Here is a 20,687-nt window from a genome sequence, read left to right as displayed (position 1 = left end):
GGATTTAAACTGCAATGAGCTTAGCTATCATACATATGATGGGAAATTAAAACCAAATCTTTCCCCCAAAATACCTTAATGTGATCAGACAGTGTGATTAGATATGTGCCCTGGGTAATAAGTCTGTCTACACCAACTACATATTGCAGTTGTGGGACACACTGAGAAAGTAAAAAAGGAAGTGAGAAGAGAGACTGCATTGTTTTTAAAGAATATTGTTTTTATTTTATTTTATTTTATTTTATTTTATTTTATTTTATTTTATTTTATTTTATTTTATTTTATTTTATTTTATTTTATTTTATTTTATTTTATGTACTTTATTTATTTTTTATTATTTTTTTATTATTTTTTTATCCTTCTATTTTATTTTAATGTCCTTGGAATGCTGACCTGAGCCTGTATGGATAAGACAGAGCACTTTTTCCTGGCTTATGCGGCCTCCCCTCCGTGCCCAGCCATGCCAGTGGGGTGAGTTGTGATCAGTCAGCGCAGATATCACCAGCACGCCTGCAGGCTGCAGCTCAGTGTCAGGTGGGACTCAGCCAGGAGTGGCAATCCACTTCTGGTCTCTACTCAGAAAGAAAAAAGATAGCTAAGATGGGAAATTAAGACACCTGCTCTGTCTGTTGGCTGCAGCCTGACAGCTGCACAATGCGATGACAGCCGTGCAAGTGCTTCACAGGATGCTGTTCTTCTTGCCAAGCCAGCAAGCAGACCGTTCTGTGTACGTACTGCTCATGATGCTCTTTCCAGAGGCTCTGGGAATGCCAGAGGAGCTTGAAGTGCAGTTATCCTCGCCACCCAACCTCTTGCCCTTCTGCTCCTTGGGAGGAGATGGAGCCAGATGAAGACCTCCCTCTCACAGCTCCTTGGAGTTCTTGGCTGCCTGGTGACCTGCCGGTGGAAATCGGAGATGGGCAACATGGAGGTGTTATTTGAGGCACCTCACCCATAAGTGGATCAAAAAGCATTAAAGCTCTCATGAAAGAGTTCACCGCATACAAAGAAAAGAAAAACAGGAAATGAAAAGAGAAGCAAAGAGAATAAAAGTTCAGACAAAGTTTTCAGGGTTCCAACATCAATATTCTTTTTATAAGACAAAAAATTTGAGCCATTTTTTATGAAAAGAAAAGCCTGTTTTATTGACTGATGAAAGCTTTATGATAGCTCTATGATCTGGTCTATAATTTCTAAATTGTTCCTGAACTTCTCCCTCCAGAGTATCTGATGGCAGCCCTGGGAAATGGCAGCCTCACAGTCTAACAATGTCACAGCCATCCCCACCCCTCTAGAAGAGGAGTCAGGTCATGGCCATGTTTGTGTCTTGCTCATTTGCCTTCTACCAAATACCTGGCATAGGAAAAAGTACAGTCAGCAGGATGTTTAGCAGAGCCTTTGCCAAACAGGAATGACCTTGCTGAAATTAATACCTCTCAGTAATCACTGCAGCACTGCTGTAGAGGCAGGTCTTCTATCCACATGAGGACTTCAGATGAGGAAAGATGGACACTGTAGGGACAGAGCAGGTGAACATCTCTAAGACAAGGTTTGAGATCATGCTTAGAAATGGCTAACACTTTCCATGATCAAAGCGAAGTACACACAGTTGGAGCTAATCAGAGGCATTACCTTGTGAAACAGAGTCTCCAGATGTGGGTATTTAAGCAATTTCAAAAATGAAACTGACTATGTTAAGACCCATGGAAAGACATCATGTGTAAATAGCATATATGGTGGGAGTACAGCAGCCCACAGGGTTCCCATGTCTGAGGAGTAGGGAAGCTTAAAACCTAATCTTTAAGTCTATAACGAAAGTCTTCCCACTGGGTCAGGTCTTTCAAAAAACACAGAGTAAGGACATTTTCTACTTCACAGTGATTCAAAGCTGCCTCTTGGGGCCACTGCAATAAACTGGAAGAACAGTTGCACACATCATGAACTTGGTAGTGGGTGGGAACCAAGGGCCATCCCATCAAAATCCCCTCTTCAGCTGTACTGGATCACAAGAGCTGAGTGCTGAAGCTGATGCAAGAGCTACAAAGCTGCTCCTTGTACAAGCTACGTGGTTTAGATCCCCCCTCTGCCATGATATACATACGTTTCCAGATAAATGACACGGAGGTTCCCACATGGCTTCAACAAAATGTGTAGGGGGAAGAGAAGACAGAGATGATATATTTTCCTGCATTTTCTGCTAATAAGTCTCCCATCTATGGGAAAACATTAAGATGTTTTTCTGCATGCATGATGTGAGAATGAACATGTCTCTCCTCATACTGAATACTTGGTGTTGGCACAGTAGAAATTAGGTGTGTCTCCTCTTTATTGCAGTGCTGTATACCTTTTTTTTTTTTTTTTTTTCTTTCTTTTTTGGTAATTTCTGAGTTCTGGGCTTTTCACTTGTGGAAACTGGTAATGCTATGCATATCCTGCCCGTTATTTTATTCAGGCCTCCTTACATGGAGGTGTCTTAATGAGTGCATGCAACACGAGAACTACGGCAGAGGACCTCCGCGGGCACTTGCCAGCTCAAACACCAGTCGATCCAGACCAAATAAAGCTGCTCTGCAGCATCTTGAACTGTATGATGCACTTAGAAAACAAGACACGTTTCCTTTGAGAAAGGAGTTGACAAAGGGTGTGCGATTCCTGAGAGCCCAGGGTGTCTGTGGGGCAAGGCTCGTGCCAGGGTGCTGAAGCGCGCTCCAGGTGGGATGAGGGTGGAAAGCATCCTGTCTCCTTCCACCACCCGAGGGGAGCACTGCTCTGAGGGATGCAGGGCAGTGGCAGGGTCATACTGCTGAAAAAGATCAGTTCCCTGTTCCCTGCTATGCATGCACTGTGCCCACTGCTCCACACTGCCCTTGTCTCCCTGTGCTCAGCAACGGGAGCAGCCGTCAGCTAGGCAGGGGTTTCGCTGTTTTCCAGAGTCTGTGTTACCTTTCAGTTTATAAACCAGTTTTCATTCTGATGTAGGACTAAAGGCATGGGTTACAAACTGTTTCAGTGTGGCTTGATAAGTGTGCAGGATGCTTCATGCACTAAAGATAGCAGTTTTGGAGCTGCCTCCCAGCTTGGCTTGGGTTGCAGCTGAGACATGCTTATGTTCGCTATTTCAGTGGGGAAAAATGAGCTGGAAGTAGCTGAACTTATATAATGTTTTTCTTTCCTTTCCCTGCCCCCCCTTCCCTCCAAACCTTACATTCTTTTGTGTTGTTCAAGTTCCCCAGTGCTTTATATGAGAATTCAGAAGTCTGGTTCTCTGGAAACAATTGTTATGTCAGCTGACATTAACACAGCAAGCACTTTAACTATTTTTCCAACATATCCATCAAGTGCAATGGCCAAAGCATTAATTCTCATTACACTTCAACAAAGTTTCTCATTTTCCTCTAATTCTGTCACCAGACTGCCTCCATGCAAGATTGCTTTAAAAATATATCAAATCATTTAACTAAAAGGACTTTGGGAAGATTTTTTTTTTTTTAGTGGGCTTGTGCCTATGCATTTCTGAATGTGCTAGGCCATTTATGGCACAAATTTAAGGCCCTTGTCTCCTAACTTAACAAAACCCATGTATGTTTTAAATCAACTGAAAAATGCAAAGCTATATAGTGCCATTACCATCTTGGAAACTAGGGATAACACTCCAGGATCATCAGAAAATACATAGGAAAAAATAGAGATGAATTCAGCTGTGGTAGGATTAAGATTTTGTTACTGACTACAAGCACTGGGTTGCGTGTTTTGTCCCTAAATATTCATCAGACAGCTCTAGAAGTCTCAATTCTGAATATTTGCTGTGGATGTTGTACAGGAAAGTGCAAAAATAAAAATAGACAGGATATTACTTTGCTTTAGTCATAACCAAACACAGATATGTGTCATTTCATACTGAAGATGTGCTTGTCTGGTGTTTGAGAGCTCCAGTGTTCAGAGCACAGACGGTGGTGTAACTGGAAAGAGCTAAGGCCACAGTGCATATAAAATCCACTAATAAATAATGAATATCCACTATAGGATATCATGGCTTCTATGGGCAGAGACTTAAATATATATATATATATATATATATATATATATAGTACTGATAGTACTGACACTAGTCTCAGACACTATTAAAACACTGATAAATGTTGCCATTTTAGAACTATGATTGTGGTGAGCATGGTCTATGCTTACTTTTTAAATGAAGCATGCGGCCCCATCAGACTGCACAAATGGCATTTTTACCTTTAAATATCACCCTAAAAACACATGTAAGAACTGAGTTAAAGGAAGTAAGACACTGGTGCATGCCACTAGATTTGTCTGGAGAGAAGAATCACACCAGATTAACTCCCATGTCTTTTCTGAGTGCGCTGAAGATTTATAAAATAAATTCCCACCCACATTAACAGAGGTTAGTATAGGTAATTGGCCTTGTAAATCAAGAACAGAATAGACCCTATAATGTATAGTATTTTGAGGTATTTATCACTTTGCTGAGGCAGACAGGATTTGAGCATGTAAATCCTAGTAATGGTAATAGTAATTCTCCGTCGCAGTGCCTGCAGTGGGGTGAGAGCACCCCTCAGCTCCTGGGAGAGCTGTCCATCTCCCTCACAGCCCAGCACCTCTCAAGTCATGGGCTCTGAAGCACTTTCTAGTGGTCCGCAGAGACTTGCACAAATAGGACAATGCACTACTCCGGGTTGCATCGTCTCTTGCGTTACTGCTGTGAGAGCACACCTAATTCTCTGTGTTTTTTGACCCACTCACTATTTTCTCTAGACTTCCTAGCTCTGCAGGACTTTCTTTCCTAAGAAGAATGCATGTTTAAGTTATTCTGAATTCAATCCCATATCATGACAGAAAAATGACATAAACCATGGCTGAATATATTTTCAGAAAATTTCAAAACATTTGGAGTGGGAGAAGAAAAAAAATAATCCTGAGGTAAATGGCATGTTAAAGTCACCATTCTGCTAATATATTCCAGAAATGTGCAATGACTTTAAGAATACATTGCAACCTTCAGATAACCATTAATGCGTGTAAGTGTTCTGCAGGAAAAAAGACATTCTGTGTTATCTGCAAAAAGTCCTCCAGAGTAAGACTCCATATCTCCAGGTATTTCTTTTAAAGGGGAACGGTTTAATAAAAATAACAAAGCTAGAAACCAAGAACATTAACTTTCACTTTGCCTAGCTACATGCTAGTACTCTTGCTGTAATTATAACACAGAGGTCATTCCAAAGGAATTACCAGCCTTCAAATGATATGAGACAATTATTCTCCAGGGAGTCAGACAAATTTGTAAGACAAATACAGTTGAAATTTCAGACATCAATCTCTTTTTTACCATAGCATGGGAACAAGGGAGCTGTGAATGTAATTTTACCCTAAGGCCCAACAAATGATCGCATTAAAATGATTTAAAAAAAAAAAAAAAAAGAAAGAAAAAGAAAGAAAAAGACTTTACATCTATTATAATTCAGAAGTGAATGTAGCATTTGATTTTCTAAGGCTTCCTGCAAATAAAGGCACTCAGTAGCATCTGCAAAATGAATCGTTGTGGGTGGGGGTGTGCTTGCTATGCAGGTGCTTTTGCTCCACTGCCATCTGCTGCCTGCTCCTTCTTGCACTGGTGCCAGATTGCCAGCCAGTGCCCGCAGAGGTGCAGCCAGGGCTTCGCCTGCCCCAGTGCTCCCCGAAAAGAAAGGAGCTCAGCTTCACATTGCCTCTTTTCAGCAGAACCGCCTGCCTCGGGTCCGTCCCTCTCTTGTGCTCACACAGTCATGCCCGTTTTGATTTAAGCCGACTACTTATGTGAGCTGAGCGGGATTTAGCCCAGTGTGTGTGTTACAGTCAAAGTGGTGAAGTGGAAAATGGATATTAAGGAACTGCTCCTTGGCTAAGATTTGATTTACAGAAACCTATAACAGTCTCATTCTTCAGATAAGTGCATTTCTCCAACTGCTATTACTCAAGAAAACAGGCTCCTTAGAAATCTTTACAGCCGACACATTGCAATGTGACCTTGCACCACTTGGCAATGCAACTCTGCGTGTTTTTATTGTATTTAAATAATTATTTTTTTTTTCATTTGTATGAGGAAGTCAAGCTGTAGCTCTGGCATCATTCTTGCATTGCATGTGTATGATGGCCACATATGCCCATGTAGGTCCTGGGTTTCTGCAGAGGGAACAAGGAGTGTGTGTGTGCTTGTGTGGGGAGGGCACATCTGTTTGTGCACATTCTTGCATCCCTTTTTTTCCCAAGGATGGATTCCTGTCCCTGTGACACCTCCCATCAACTGCTGACTAAATGATCTTGTTAGGTATAGCCTGTGCAAATATTTTGGCCTACCTGCTGACTTCCATTGATTGTATGAGAATGCTTCCCAAATGGAAGTTGACAAATTAATGAGAAATGCAAACACATCCTGGTTTAAATGAGTGCAAAGCAGTGCGGTGCCTCTCTGATTGATGGGGATGATTGACTGGAGAGCTGTGCAATTGACCTTCTTTGGTACTTTGGGTGGGGAAAGTGCTTGAAACGTCATGTTTCCGTTTACTAGACCAAAGCATCTCAATCTACCCCCACGAAGCTCTGCTAAGGTACAGTAACTTTCCCAAGAGGCCTAATGAATTGTTAGGAAAAAATAGAAAACCCTCATGATGAATGATAGGCATCTCAAAGTTGCCATGTGATGTCTCACCAACAAACACTTTGTCCACCTTACTGTGGGAACACTTCAAATGCCCCAGAAGTTTCCCAGAAGCATAAGAAGTTATGAGTCCCTGATGCTACATAGTTTCCTAAGTTAGCTTTAAATTAATATGCTGTTGTATTATTAGACAAGCAAAAATGGAGTTACACAAGCCAGAAAGAAAAAAAAAAAAAAAAAAGAAGAAAAAAAAAAAGAAAAAAAAGAGCAGAAATGCATATATACATGTTTTGTATGCACATATATAACTTATCTGACTCAAGCTATTCTTACCCTTAGACAAAAGTGGCAAATCTTTCATCATTTGCCTCTTGCCTGCATTGTGTTTAGAGGGCACAGGAAGCCCCATTTGCTGACTTTGGTGCCGATATACTAAACCACCTTGAGGGCTGGGAGCAAACCAGCAGACTCCTCGTGTCTGAAAGAAAGGCAAAATGGAAACTGAGTGTCACAGTATGGTCATGACTGAACACATGGAGGCAGCTCAGGGACATATCCCATATAGTCCACAGATGATAACATAAAGTTGTATGGAGACTCCTATGTATGCAAAACAAAACACCCCACCTCATCAAAATTCTCTTGCTCATGACAAGTAAATTGCAAGTTTAATATCAAAATCTGTGTTATGCCTCTTTGTTGCCCTGATTAGGAGGGATAGTTTCTTGTAAACGTGGGGGAAATCTTTGTCCCTCCTTCTTTCCGTCATTTGATTTTGGAGAATCCTAACTTGTATATCTATGACTTTTGTGAATGTTTTCTGACACCTTTTACTTCATTCATATGAAATCCTCATTTGATGTCTGTATGCAAATTACCTAACAGCTCTGAGTTACTGGAAACTTCAGTTTTACAATAATCAGAATGACTTATATCCATAAGGACTCCAGAATATGGTAGAAAGCAAAGCTGTTTAAAGTGACTGATTTATTTTTCTGATGGAAATAGAGGAAAAACTACACAGAGCCATTGAAAGGCTGTTTTCACTGTACAAACAGATGCAAGGATTGCTGCACTTGGATCAAGGGCATACCTAACCCATAGTCAACCCAACAGTTTAATTTTCAGAACTTGGCTCCCAGTTTTGGAAGCATGAGATCAAGCCAAGATACATCACCAGTAAAAGGCTGGAGCACAAAACCAGTGTTGAATTACAGAACCCAGAAGGTTTACAGAAGTGTTTAGTGAAAATTGTTTGCAAATGGGGTTATGAAAGTTTTCTGCCTCTAGCTGCTTCAGGATCTGGCCCTGTCAGAAGAGCTGAAGAGCTCCCTTCCCATCATCCTAGTGGAGATACGGAGGATCTGCATGACTGCAGGCAAAATGCTCACTGCCCAAATTAAGCATGAGAGAAGATCCAGAAGATGTGCTCTAGCCAAGGTGAGTGTTCTGCCACCAAAGAGGTTACTGGGCTCCATCCAGGCATAGCTGGATGAAATGTAGAGCCCTTTGATACACAGAAGTGAGGCTATGTAATCTAATGGCCCCTTCTGTACTCAGATATTTGACCCAAATAGGCATATTTAATGCTTTTTTTTTCTTCTTTTTTTTTTTTTTTCTCCCCCCCCCCCCTTTTTTTTTTCTTCTGTTTATCAGATGGACTGTTAACTGGAACAGTTCTATGTGGAACAGAAATAAACTATGAACACAGAATTTTGCCCTGAGCAAAGCAGATTTGTATTTGATTTCTCAGCTTTGTTCTCGTATCTGATATCCATTTAAAAGAATTTCATGGGACCTGCAGGAATTGTGCTAATCAATGGGCAGTAAATTTATGGTTTTAAACAGCTTTGTTGTCCCTGAACCCAGTGCAGTCATCACTTACGTCAGGACTTGCACAGGAGTGGTTTTGGCTCTGCCTCTGTTTCAGGAGAGCCCTGGAAGTAGGTTGCTATTGTTAAAGTATGTTTGTTGCAGAGTAGAACAGAAATGCATATACCCAGCAGGATAAGCAGCTCCTAGAGGTCATGGGGAAACATATTTGCATCTCATTTAGATGTGCTTATTTCTATTCACAGAAGTAGGGGCAAGTGATTTTTAAGGAAACTGGCTTGTAACAGCAGCTGCTGATTTTTGATTGCCATTTTCTTCCTTCCTTCCTTCCTTCCTTCCTTCCTTCCTTCCTTCCTTCCTTCCTTCCTTCCTTCCTTCCTTCCTTCCTTCCTTCCTTCCTTCCTTCCTTCCTTCCTTCCTTCCTTCCTTCCTTCCTTCCTTCCTTCCTTCCTTCCTTCCTTCCTTCCTTCCTTCCTTCCTTCCTTCCTTCCTTCCTTCCTTCCTTCCTTCCTTCCTTCCTTCCTTCCTTCCTTCCTTCCTTCCTTCCTTCCTTCCTTCCTTCCCTCCCTCCCTCCCTCCCTCCCTCCCTTCTCTTTCTTTTTTCCTTCTTCTCTTTTTGCCTTCTTCCCTTCTTTCTTTCCTTATTTCCTTCTTTCTTCTTCTCTCTTTTTTTTTTTTTTCCCCACCTGGTGGAATTTTTTGGAGATTTTCCTCTTCTTGCTATAGTCACCGAACTCATGCATTTAGTTTAGACAGGGAGAAATGCACTCTTAAAAACCTACTCCTTCCTTCTAATGAAAGCCTGAGTTTGGTGCTGTATCTAACATTCACAACAGCACATTCACCGTGCTGTGAAAATAGAGACCTTATTAACCGTGGAGGAGGTACCTTCTGCCAGAAGTCTCCAGGGAGACTCTCAGAAGTGCTGACATGGCTCAGATCAAGGGTTTTCTATGAGAATTTCTTAAAATAACTCGAGAATCTCTGAAATCTTTCAGCTGGGTCCCTTTGGCTGTGACAGCTATTGTGCCAGCAGGAATTATTGCATATGTCTTATTTTTCTCCTCTGCATTTGCTCTGCTAGGCCTGTTTAACACCTGTTTGCTTCCCATCGTGATGATCCTTGGACCCAAGTTAGCAGAGGGAGACCTTGCTGTACCAACAGCAATGCAATAGGATTTCTAATTTTTTCCTGCTGCAAGTCTGAACACTGTGCTGACAAAAGGCAATGTGTGGCTCCAGATATGTAAAATGAAATCTTTTTTGTATCCATGGAGCACTATGGAGAGAGGTGCTGCAGGCACCCTGCCAGTTTGACTTATTGGGATTTTATCCTATTCTTTCCATCTTATTTTCCTGAAATTCTCTGCAAGGCACCAAACCAATAATAGAGTCTCAGGTGCAGATATCTGTACTTCTCCCACGTGACGAAGCACTACCTAGGCTGGCAGTGTAAGGCAGCCTGTCATCTATCAGCAGCAAGGCTGGCATTGCTTGGAGGGATGTAAAACACTGAGTGCCGTGTTTCATGCTAAGCTAGGTCTGCAAATGATAATATTTTCACCAGGAGTGACACCAAAGTATCTCAGGCTTTTTCCACTGACCACAATCTAAATGGGCTTTCCAAGAACTGAAACAGGAGCCTGTAAGGAGTCAGCTCCCAAGCTGTAGACCTGACCCTGACTTCTGCTGTAGTCCGAGAAGTCATTTAGCCACTCAGCCTCCACTCCTCTGCTGTAAAAACACCTCCTCTGACACCAGGCAGGCTGGAAATAGGCAGCAGGGTGAACAGTGCTCTGCCAGCATGAAGGAGCTGCAGGGGGGCTTTGGAAACCCAGCCCCAGCTGGGGCTGCTCTGCGGCAGCCTCAGCATCACTCCAGCGTGGGGTTTTTAGGGAGAAGGTGCAAGGAAGCCACTACTAATCACTTCCCGCCCTGGGCACACAGTGTCTGGCTGAGGAGTTAAAACTCAAGGCAGGAGCACCTTTCCACATGAGTAATCCACGCAGAGATGCATCCGACAACCTCTTAAAGCTGAAACCTTTCAGCCTAGCAAAGAATAAATGAGACTGCTCCAGTAACGCTCCCTGTGTTTAGAGCCAGCTGTGCACTTAAGTGCTTTCCTAAGTAATGGGTCTTAAGGAGACTGATAGTGGTTAAAAGAGCCTCTTGCCGCTCACGAGCATATTCTGCTAGCACGGTATCTCTTCCCTTCTTGAAAAAAAGGGAAATGTTTAATATTAAATGGAAGCTAGGTTTAAACTTCAGTGACAGGCTGACCAGCTGCCTGCTGTTTCGTGCTTTAAAACAATTTGCATGCTTACCTGCAGTCCTATTTTTTAAAATTGATTCTTTCCTAAAGGTATTCCCCACTCCCCCACCTCCTTTCTCTGCTCTGATTAACAATCATAGCATGATCTCATCAGGCCCCGACAAGTATTGATGGTCTGTAGTATCATGAGGCTAATAAAGTGTGTTACCCAGTATTTTCTGGTGACACATAAAAAATTCCCTCTTGGAAGGTGCAGGAGGCAGAATATAACATATAACATATAACATAACATAACATAACATAACATAACATAACATAACATAACATAACATAACATAACATAACATAACATGTATATATTATATAATATTATACGTAAGGTTATATTAATGTTATATATAATATTATATATAATATAACACAAATGCCACCAGCACAGCAGCACGGGGCAGTGGAGAGACAGGGTCAGGGCGAGGCAGGGAGTGGGGAGGAGGACCCTGCTGCCTCTGCAGCTGTGGTGGGGCTGGTGGTGGGATCAGGGGCGTGCTTGGTTGGAGAATGAAAGTCCCAGGTGTTGCTGTGCACCCATGCTGGAGCACTCCAAAAGCAGCACACTGTGTGCACCACAGTCCTAGCACAGGAGCATGATGTCCAGTCTTTGCCCTGTGAGTCCACGGTTTTGGCAAGAATGGATGCAAATGATCATTGAGCACTTAGTCAGTTAGCACACCTCCACTTTACAACTGTGCCCTGAGTGTGTGCCAGACATCCAGCAACAAGGCTGAAATGACCACCTTACTCCTGCTGCACAGAGCCCACTCCTGGCCATGGCAGGGCACAAGTGTAAAGCCTGGCAAGGCCTGGCATGCTTGGTAGAGCAGCATCAGCTGGCTGCTGGAAGCGAAGCCCCAGTCCTGGTTCTGCTGCTTCCCCTGATCCCCGGGAGCACTCTGCTGCCTCTGTGGGGCAGGGTGGAGGGGTAGCCCCCAGGGCTGGGGTGAGCATCCCTGGGCAATGCACTTGAGGGTGGCATGTGGGGTCCTGTGGCTACCCTTTGCAGCCTCTCCTCCCTTCCCTCATTTGTGAGTGTTGACAAAGTGTGCCAATCCCAAAACTCCTGCTCATGAGTGGAAGGCAGAGAGCCACAATGCAGGGTCTTTCTGGGGCTACTCTTTTAATAGAAGAAGGGAGAAAAAAAATCCAACTAGAGGTGTAACAACAAAGAAAATCCCTTTTCTAGCTATCAAGTCCTCTTTCCCCAACCTCTGTGAATGTCTCACCTCCTTCACAGGCTCCAAATATAAACTTTGCTCAGCACACTCAGGGTAATCTTTTCACATCATAAAACTTATAATCCTCCTAAAGTGGTTTCCTAGGGTTTGAGGTATGATGCACTTATCAAATAACTGAAACAAATAAATCAGCTTATTTAGGCTGTGGTCGGTGCGTGTGTATCTCTGTGTACGCAGGGAGGAAGCCAGCGCCATACCAGCATTTGTATACATTACCAACAAAGCTGTCTGTGACAAGCTGTCCTCTGCACAACTAAATATTTAGCTGTGTATCATAAGTAACTTCTTAAGTGATTAAGGCAAGAGGGTGCTCTGCATCCACGCCAGCGCAGGGCGACGGGGCGGCACGGCCAGGCAGGCAGGAGGGTGCTCCTGGGGACTGCAGGGCATGTGGCCTCGGTGGCTGCCCAACACCGCCCGCCTCTGCCTCCAAGCTGGCTCCGACCAGGGTCCACGCGGCTGTCTTGAATATTTGTACAGAGTTCAAGTTTTCAAACATTTGTTGCTAGCTTTTATTGGTGTTAGAGCAAGGTTTATTTTTAACCGGGACTGTATTTATGGATTCCCTCAGCTGCATATTTTTTGCATGCGCAAAATTAAACCAATAAAGCAATTTCGTATTTAAGAACTATAGAATCTGTGCTTCCCATTTGCTATAAAATCATTGTTAATAATCTCAAAGCCCATCAGCTTATAAAGATCAACTTTAAACAACAACAAGCTAAAAATGTTATCCTAAGTTTGCTCCCTGTATGTTTTCCTGCCTGTACAGTAAATGTTTCTTTAGCATCCATACACCACCAGAACTGAACTCACCTAAAATGCTGGGGTTGCCAGGGTATAGGTATGTCCATAACTGAGTATATTGGGTATTTTACTTAGGTAAACAGAGAAGGAAACCAGCCTGCCCTAGGGACAGGGTCAGTGTTGGCGTGTGGGGCTCCCCCCTCCTCCTGCTGCATTCTGCCTGCTCCCCGCAGCTCTCTGTGCCTGGCTTTTGCTCTCAGGGAGAAGTTTCACTTCTTCTTTACTGCGAGGTGGAAACTTCAGAGGCAGTCAGAGCCATTTTCATGTCAGTGTCAATTCTGTTTCAGCATGGGGACAGGCAGAGGGGCCCGACAGCCTCTGTCCCACCGTGACGGCACCTGGTGCGTGAGGATGGTGGCTGCCCAGCGCACCCTCCCAGCTCCCAGAGGCCCCCTCCCACTCCTGCACCTCGCCAGCCCTCCCTTGGCTGCCTCAACCACCACCAAAGGGCAGGGACCCCTCAGCCACTGCCGAAAATGCCCTCAGCCTGCAGCAGTGCCCAGGCTGCCCCAGGGTTTGGCAGCGGCTCCTGTGGGGAGTGCAGCCAGGGTGAGCTGGGCCTGGTCAGAAACCCAGCCCTGCCTCTTCCTGTCAGAGGGATAAGTTAGGTACACCCAGGTGCTACAGAAATAAACACATAAGTAAAAACAATTAAATTAAAACAACAACAACTACAAATGCCAGGAGTTATTTGTATTGCTCTGGTTTCAGTGGCATGGACAAACTTTTAAAAACCTTGTTTCCGTGAACCATTTCTTGGAGATTTTGTTACTTGCATCTGGGAGAGCAGAGTTGAGGAAGACAGTAGCACTGTCATCTTCTTTTCTAGAATATATTGGGTTAATAAGAAAATTAAAGCTCAAATAAATATTCACCAGAAAGTAATTTCAGTCTGTCATGGAAATAATCTACATTTATAAGTTATCTAAAGTAAAGTGAGCCATACTAGCCTCCAGCAGCTCTGAAACCATTATGAATTATTGAATAAGTCATCTTTTTTTTATCGTTATTGACATAATAAATATATTTGCTTCAAAACATCCACAGCTGCGTAGGCACGGAAGAATTTATGAGCCTGTGCTCTTTACAGCACTGTTTTACAGGGCACTGTCAGCTGTGGAGGGGAAATGGAGAGAGAGAAGGAGGTTTCACCTCCGATGTTCTTGCCAGCAGATGTGGTGCTTCAGCCACTTCATCTCTGCAGGCTCTTTTCTTCATGGGCCACAAAATCAAATCAAATAAAATAAAATAATAAATAACAAGGTGCCAAAAATGCCTGTATTTATTTTTTTGGTAATGGTTAATTGTTGGGCCACTATGAAATTTGGTCTTTCAAACTGAAATAATTCTTTTTGATAATGCAGAGCAGCTTAGGCTTTAAGATGCCACCAGACCAGCTCTGGAAGCCATAAAAAAATCAGAAGCCTTGGGACTGATGTCTACTGTCAGAGATATGTCAGGCAGCCTAGAAAATCTTCGCATGCAGCAGCTGGGGAGGTGGATGGTGCCTGCAGCCTCAGCAGAAACTGCCACTGCCAGAGGCATCGGATGGGATCTCCAGTGTCATGGCATGTGTTTCCCCAGAGGAAGATCTGCCTGAATTGCATCAAAATGTTAGGGGAACAGAAATATGGCAATGGGAATTGTTGTGTGCAAGAGTGTGCCCACAAAATAGAAAGTCAATTCAGTCCTGACTGGGCACATTTGCAACCAGGACGTCGTGATGGTGAAGCCCTCTCCCAGTGCCCAATGGGTGCCAGGGGCTGCAGTTCTGGGAGCCAAGCACTGGCATCTTCTGGGAGACTTCAAACTCCCCTCTAGAAGACTGTGGGTACAAAACACTTGGGTAAAATCCTCCTTTTGCAGTAAATGCTGAGTTACATTTTTTGCCTGTCTCATTACTCAGTAAATACGTAATCAGTAGTTTTTAATTTCCCATAAATTAAATAAATAGCCACTACTAGCTATGAATATTCAGGAACATATGCTATAAGCAAGAAGCAGCAACATATTTTAAAGAGTGCTTCCCCCTGGAATGCAAGTCCAGACAAAGATTTAATCTTTTTTTTTTTTTTTTTTTAAAATTAAAGTCTGGTGGAGCAGCATTGAAAACAAATCAGCCTTTATTCAAGTGTGAAAATTAAGGCATAAATTGCTGGCTGCTTAGCTCTCAAAACAATGTCACATTACAAGAAATGTGATATTTTGAAGAGAAACAGGAAAAAATTTATCAAAGTTTTTGTTATTGTTGCATTATCCTCCTGCTTGATCTACTAGCTATAGATACTTGGTGTCTGCTTAAGTGCTTTCCATTCTTCCCATAAGCAAATTCTGGTTGAAGACTATATATCATTTTGCTCTTGATCACTGCTAGTCTCAGTACCTCATTACAGCAGAGCACTTTTTGAAACTGAGCTATAGCCCAGATAAATGATTGTATAAAGTTTTAAATAAACATACAACATTTATGTTATGTTGTTTCACAGGGATGATTTATAGTCATTTTCTTCTTCCAGTCCTGAGCTCTGGACATAAAAGACACTGAGCTCTCTGCTGTTTATCCAAGCTAAATCCTCTGTTTGTTCTGCATAAGCGTTCTTGATTCTTTAATATATTGCAGGCTTTAGCTTCAGGTTTATTCCCTCTGGGATGGTGGAATTAGATACATTAACTGACAAAGATAAGGTACGGACATTGTAGCTTAATAGCCATTAAAATAGATACTGTGATAACAAAAATGGAGCTAGAAAAGGGAGTTGAGGTTGCAATATTTTAAAAACATATATTTATGAGTCTTAGATGAATAAATGCAAGATTTCAAAAATGTCTGTAAGGAAAGCTCCAAATGACAGTGGGATTTTGTTTGCTTGTTTTTAATTTCATAAGAGAATCAGAAATGAAAGATACTGTGAGCCAGGTTGTGTTGCCTCTCATGTTCCCAAAGACAATTTTGCTGCTTCTTCTTCTTAAAATGACATTATGTAATCTGGATGCTAAGCCACTGAAATACAGCTCTGTACAACAGAAGAAAATCAAGAAAGTGCTGTAAGATAAAGCAAACCTCTCTGCCTTAAGAAAAACTGGGTGGATTCTCCCAACTGTGTTCCCTCTTTCATCTGTGTATTTAAATACACATATATATGTTCAAATCGCATGGGGTAGTCTATTTACTTCATACTGTTATTATTCACAATAGACCTTGTTCCTCTGTAAGAAAACAACTCCAAATGCCTGTTTTCTCTTCTCTTGTGAGTTCAAATAAAACAAATTTTTAAACCAAGCCCACTGAAAGTTGCTTTGTAGTTCATTTGATTCAGTATTCATTTGCAAACTGGTATAAAAACACAGTGATAAAAGACCTGATGCTTAACACACAATAAAGATTTTACGAATTATAGCAATTAATGTGACATACCCTAAGTCATCTCTTACCACAGTGTAAAAGTTAAGCTAAGATTTTAAAGGCCCTAAATGGACTTGATTTTTTTTTTTTTTTAAGTCAGGATTAACTGGTGTATGAGTAACAGGCTGGGTGCTTTCACTGCCAAAAATTATCTAACTAGAAGTTTGAGTCTGGCAGTATAAACAGCAGCCCTGCCTGTACTTATACAAGCTTGTTATTTTCTGGTACACAAGTTGGTATGTTGTTCATGCTCTGTAACAGATTGCATTCCATAAAGCATGAAATGTGTTTTTATCTGAAACTGGAGTGGTAAAATAAGCAGCAAGCAAAATAAAGACATGGGCAGTCATTTATTTATTTATTCTACAAGCATTTATTAAAGCTAAGATACTTTCCTTCTATAGTGGTGAGACATTTCCAGGAGTGATGGTGCAGATGTTGTGAATAATCTATTCAATAAATAAGAAAGTAAGTGCAAAAAAATAAATCCCTTCCCAAAACACCTCAGATGTTTGTGAAAGACTACTGTTAATGCGTGAAAACTCCTTTTAAAACACTCATACAACTTATTTTTTTGCAGATGGTGATTTTTTTTTTAAATGATCTGATTGAGATTGCTTTCAGTATAACGTATATAAAATGACACATGTAAATCTCTGCGTAATACCTAATATACATATCTTGCCATTCATCATAAGCAAACCATCCCAATTAATATGTTTGCTGGTGAAATCTGCCTTTCTCTTCATTGTGCATACAGGTAATAGAATGGAAGAAAAAGGGGAAGAGTCAAAAATGACAAAAAAAAATCAGGATCTTGTTGCTATGCAGGAAGATGTAGAGGTTTTACAAACAAACAGCAATAGCAGTGGCTTTTCCCCATGATGGCAAGTGCAGTGGAGTGAGGGTGCTGCTTCCTCCCCCTGCTCTCTGTGCCCCAGTGCCCCCCGAGTTCTCATGCTGAGCTCCAGACCTGGATGGGGACCTTGTGACTACTTCATGGGCACAGCTACGTTTGGCACCGGGGTGGGGGCATCCTGCTCAGCTGCAGCCAACTGCTTTCACAGCACTTGAGAGCTGTCTTGTGAAGAGTTGGCTTCCCCCTACCTTCAAGACTCATCTCCAACAATATCTGTCATGTTGGTTAGGATAATAGGGATTTGCTTTTATTAGTATTTCAATACTAATAAGTCAGGAAATGATTTTCCTATAAAAGTATTCACTAAAACACTTGCAATTACTTATTTGCTCAATATACGGGACATGGCAAACAATGCCTGACCTTTTATTTTTCATGCATCTGTAACAACCAAGCATTAACTACTGGTTCATCAAAACATCAGAGTAACATGAGAATAACAAATAGCAATCTTCATCCTACCAATACAGTACTGCCCCACACCAGATGCAGCCTTGTCCAAGGGGTGCCCAAAACTCCACATTTTTTGCACTTTTTTCTGCCCCCTCACTCCCCAGCTGATTTTATTCATCTCTTAAAATGGTTAATGTAGCCTTCTGTGAGAGGCATCAGCCCTGGACTAACTTAGCTTCTTTAACACAGAAATCAGTCATACATAAGGATTAAAATATTTTTGCCTTTTTTCTTTTTTGAATATTTTTGAATTTTTCATAATATGCTAGAAAAATGTAATATACTGATTTACCTACTAAGAGCAGAGTTAAAGAGTATAAGTAATTTCTACTTGTTTGCTGAAGAAATATCCTGCTAGAAGCTAGTAACTACCCCTTTCAGGGCATTAAATGCATATCCAGCACAACATGCAGTCTGAGTTTAAAGCAGTTCGTGAACCACTTATATAGAAAGACTCTCCCCTTTTCTCACAGAATCACAGAATCACAGAATTTCTCATATTGTTGTTTGAGAAATTGAGGCACAGAGCCCTCTTACAACCAAAACGGGCAGAGAAACCATGCATTCAGTACCCAATCTTCAGTCTGCCCCTTCACACAAATGGTTCAGGAAGGATTTTGCCATATTGCATGAATTACTGCTACACATGCACTGCTTTGTCCTTATGCTGTGGTGCAAAGACAATGAATTCTACAATGTCCTCTTGCTAAGGCTCCCTATTTCTGCTTAAGGTTATTACATGCTATCTGCATTGATGATAATATACATAAATGAAATAGGACTTCATAAAAGTATTCATTCTGATCAAACTTTTGGCTCATTTTAATCATTTGTTTTACATATACAATAAGAAAGTACAGTCATGGAGTCAAAAAAAAAAAGCAGCTGTTCTGCAGCACATGGTAGGATGGGACAAGTAAAAGTCACTGCAGATGTGTACAAGCACATTGTTGATGAGTCCAAGTTTTTCCATGAAGAGCAGTGCCCTCTCATGGAGGTAGACACACCTATGGAGACATGCCTACTAATTCCTTGGGGGCAGTGGCGTGGTCTTGCTTTTTTACATCCTGCCTTTTTTTTTTTTCCTCCTCATTCATTTTGGGTTATTAGCTCCATTATTTCAGTGGAATAATTGTATTATAATCAGAATAATTAGGATAAATAAATAAATAAATCAGTAAGGAAGAATGCATAAAGCAACATATGCATCTGCATTCAGGAAAAGTGCAGTCAAAAACGTTATTTGCTGTAGAAGTGTTAAAAATGTTAAACAGTCTAAACAACAGATCCTCAGTGTTGCTTGAATGACTCCTAGAGAAGAAGCAACTTTGCACCAAATATGCACTAATAATCATGAAAACATATCAGCAGTATTGGCTTAGTATGCTAGCTATAAAAACAAACCATTAAATTGTCTGACTTGGAAGAGAAGGTGCATGTCAACTTCGTGCCTGAGTAGGACTCAACCTTCAGGCGTATCTCTGATTATAAAGCAAATAAGGGCTTACAGTACCTTTCAGCCCTTGTCTGTGTCATCTATTATAATCTCATTGCCAAAAATAGCCTTCTCAGGTGAAAACACTGATGGTATGTGTTCTTGTATAACTAATGTCTCCTAGTGAGACCAATAAATTTTTTTCTGTATCTCCAGAAACAACAACAAAAAAATCCCCTCACTTACACTAAGCTGTTAAAGGAGCACAAAAACGCTGAAGACTTACCATTACCTCTTACACCTAAATTCTATAAAACATTTATTAGCTTGATTGCCTGCCCATCTTAAAACCGGATGATTTAATATTGCTGTCCTAATCATAGAATGCTTTGGGTTGGAAGGGACCTTAAAGATCACCTGGTTCCACCCCCCCGCCATAGGCAGGGATACCTCCCACCAGAGCAGGTTGCCCAAAGGCCCATCCAGCCTGGCCTCGAACAGTTCCAGGGATGGGGCATCCACAGCTTCTCTGGGCAGCCTGTGCCAGGGCCTCACCACCTTCAGAGTAGGGTATTTCTTCCTTACATGTAAGTCTTTCCTCTTTCAGTTTAGCCTCTTTCAATTTAAAGCCATTACCCCTTGTCTTATCACAACACCTCCTGGTAAAGAGTTCCTCCCCAGCTTTCCTGAAGACCCTCTGGTAGTGACAGTAAGTCACAGGCGTCTCTGAAAACAATTTTACTTTTCTCACAGTACAGCTAAAGCTATGAGCAATGTACAATAGCTGTTTAAACAGTATTAGGCTACAGGCCATGTTCTACTCTCTCTGCCATGAGTAAGCCCGTTTCTAAATATGGATGCCACATTATTTTGTCAATAGTTATGTCCCAGTAACTGCATCAAAACCCAGTCAAATATTTGTAATACTACACTTCCATAATGATCCACTTGCTATGTATATTGTTAGAACAAACCTTTTTGTAGCAATACATAAATTGTTTAAAATTCTGTCAAACTACTACAAGTATTTCACTTGAGGGAAAAAGAAGTACTGGACTACAAAGCAGTGGGTACCATTTTTCCAGAAGCATTATTAATGAGGACTATTTTAGTCTTTGGTGATGGGGAATGGCAGGCTGTAGCATTTCTTAAGAATAGAAAATAACTGTACTTGCAAGAATTCAATTACTCTACATTAAAGCCGCCATGGGGTTACTGTACATCAGAAAGTCAGTAAATTATTTTTCTATAAATTAGTCTCTCAAAGTTGACTTTTTTCTTTCTATTCTGAATGCCAAACTCCTGACTGCTTCTCCACCACAGAGACTTCATATCTGGATAGCCGACATCTGTAAAAACATTTCTAATGAAAACACTACTAATACAACCCCCTGGAGAAACAAATGAAATGAGATCTAAGTATGCAGCCGCCTTTCTACAGTTCTGTCTTTAACAATAGTGGGACTAGTGCTTCCTATCCAAGCCTTGACACAGGTCACGATCATTTAGGCACAGTAGTAGCAAAATAAATAATTCTGTAAATATGTAATAACTGGTACAAATACTTCAGTAGCATTTAGAAGATGTGATAAAGAACTTCCGTCTTTAGCTGTGCATT

This window comes from Aythya marila (genome assembly GCF_965140915.1).
Source record: "Aythya marila genome assembly, chromosome: Z".
In the NCBI taxonomy this organism is placed as follows: Eukaryota; Metazoa; Chordata; class Aves; order Anseriformes; family Anatidae; genus Aythya; species Aythya marila.
This window is presented reverse-complemented; position numbering follows the sequence as displayed.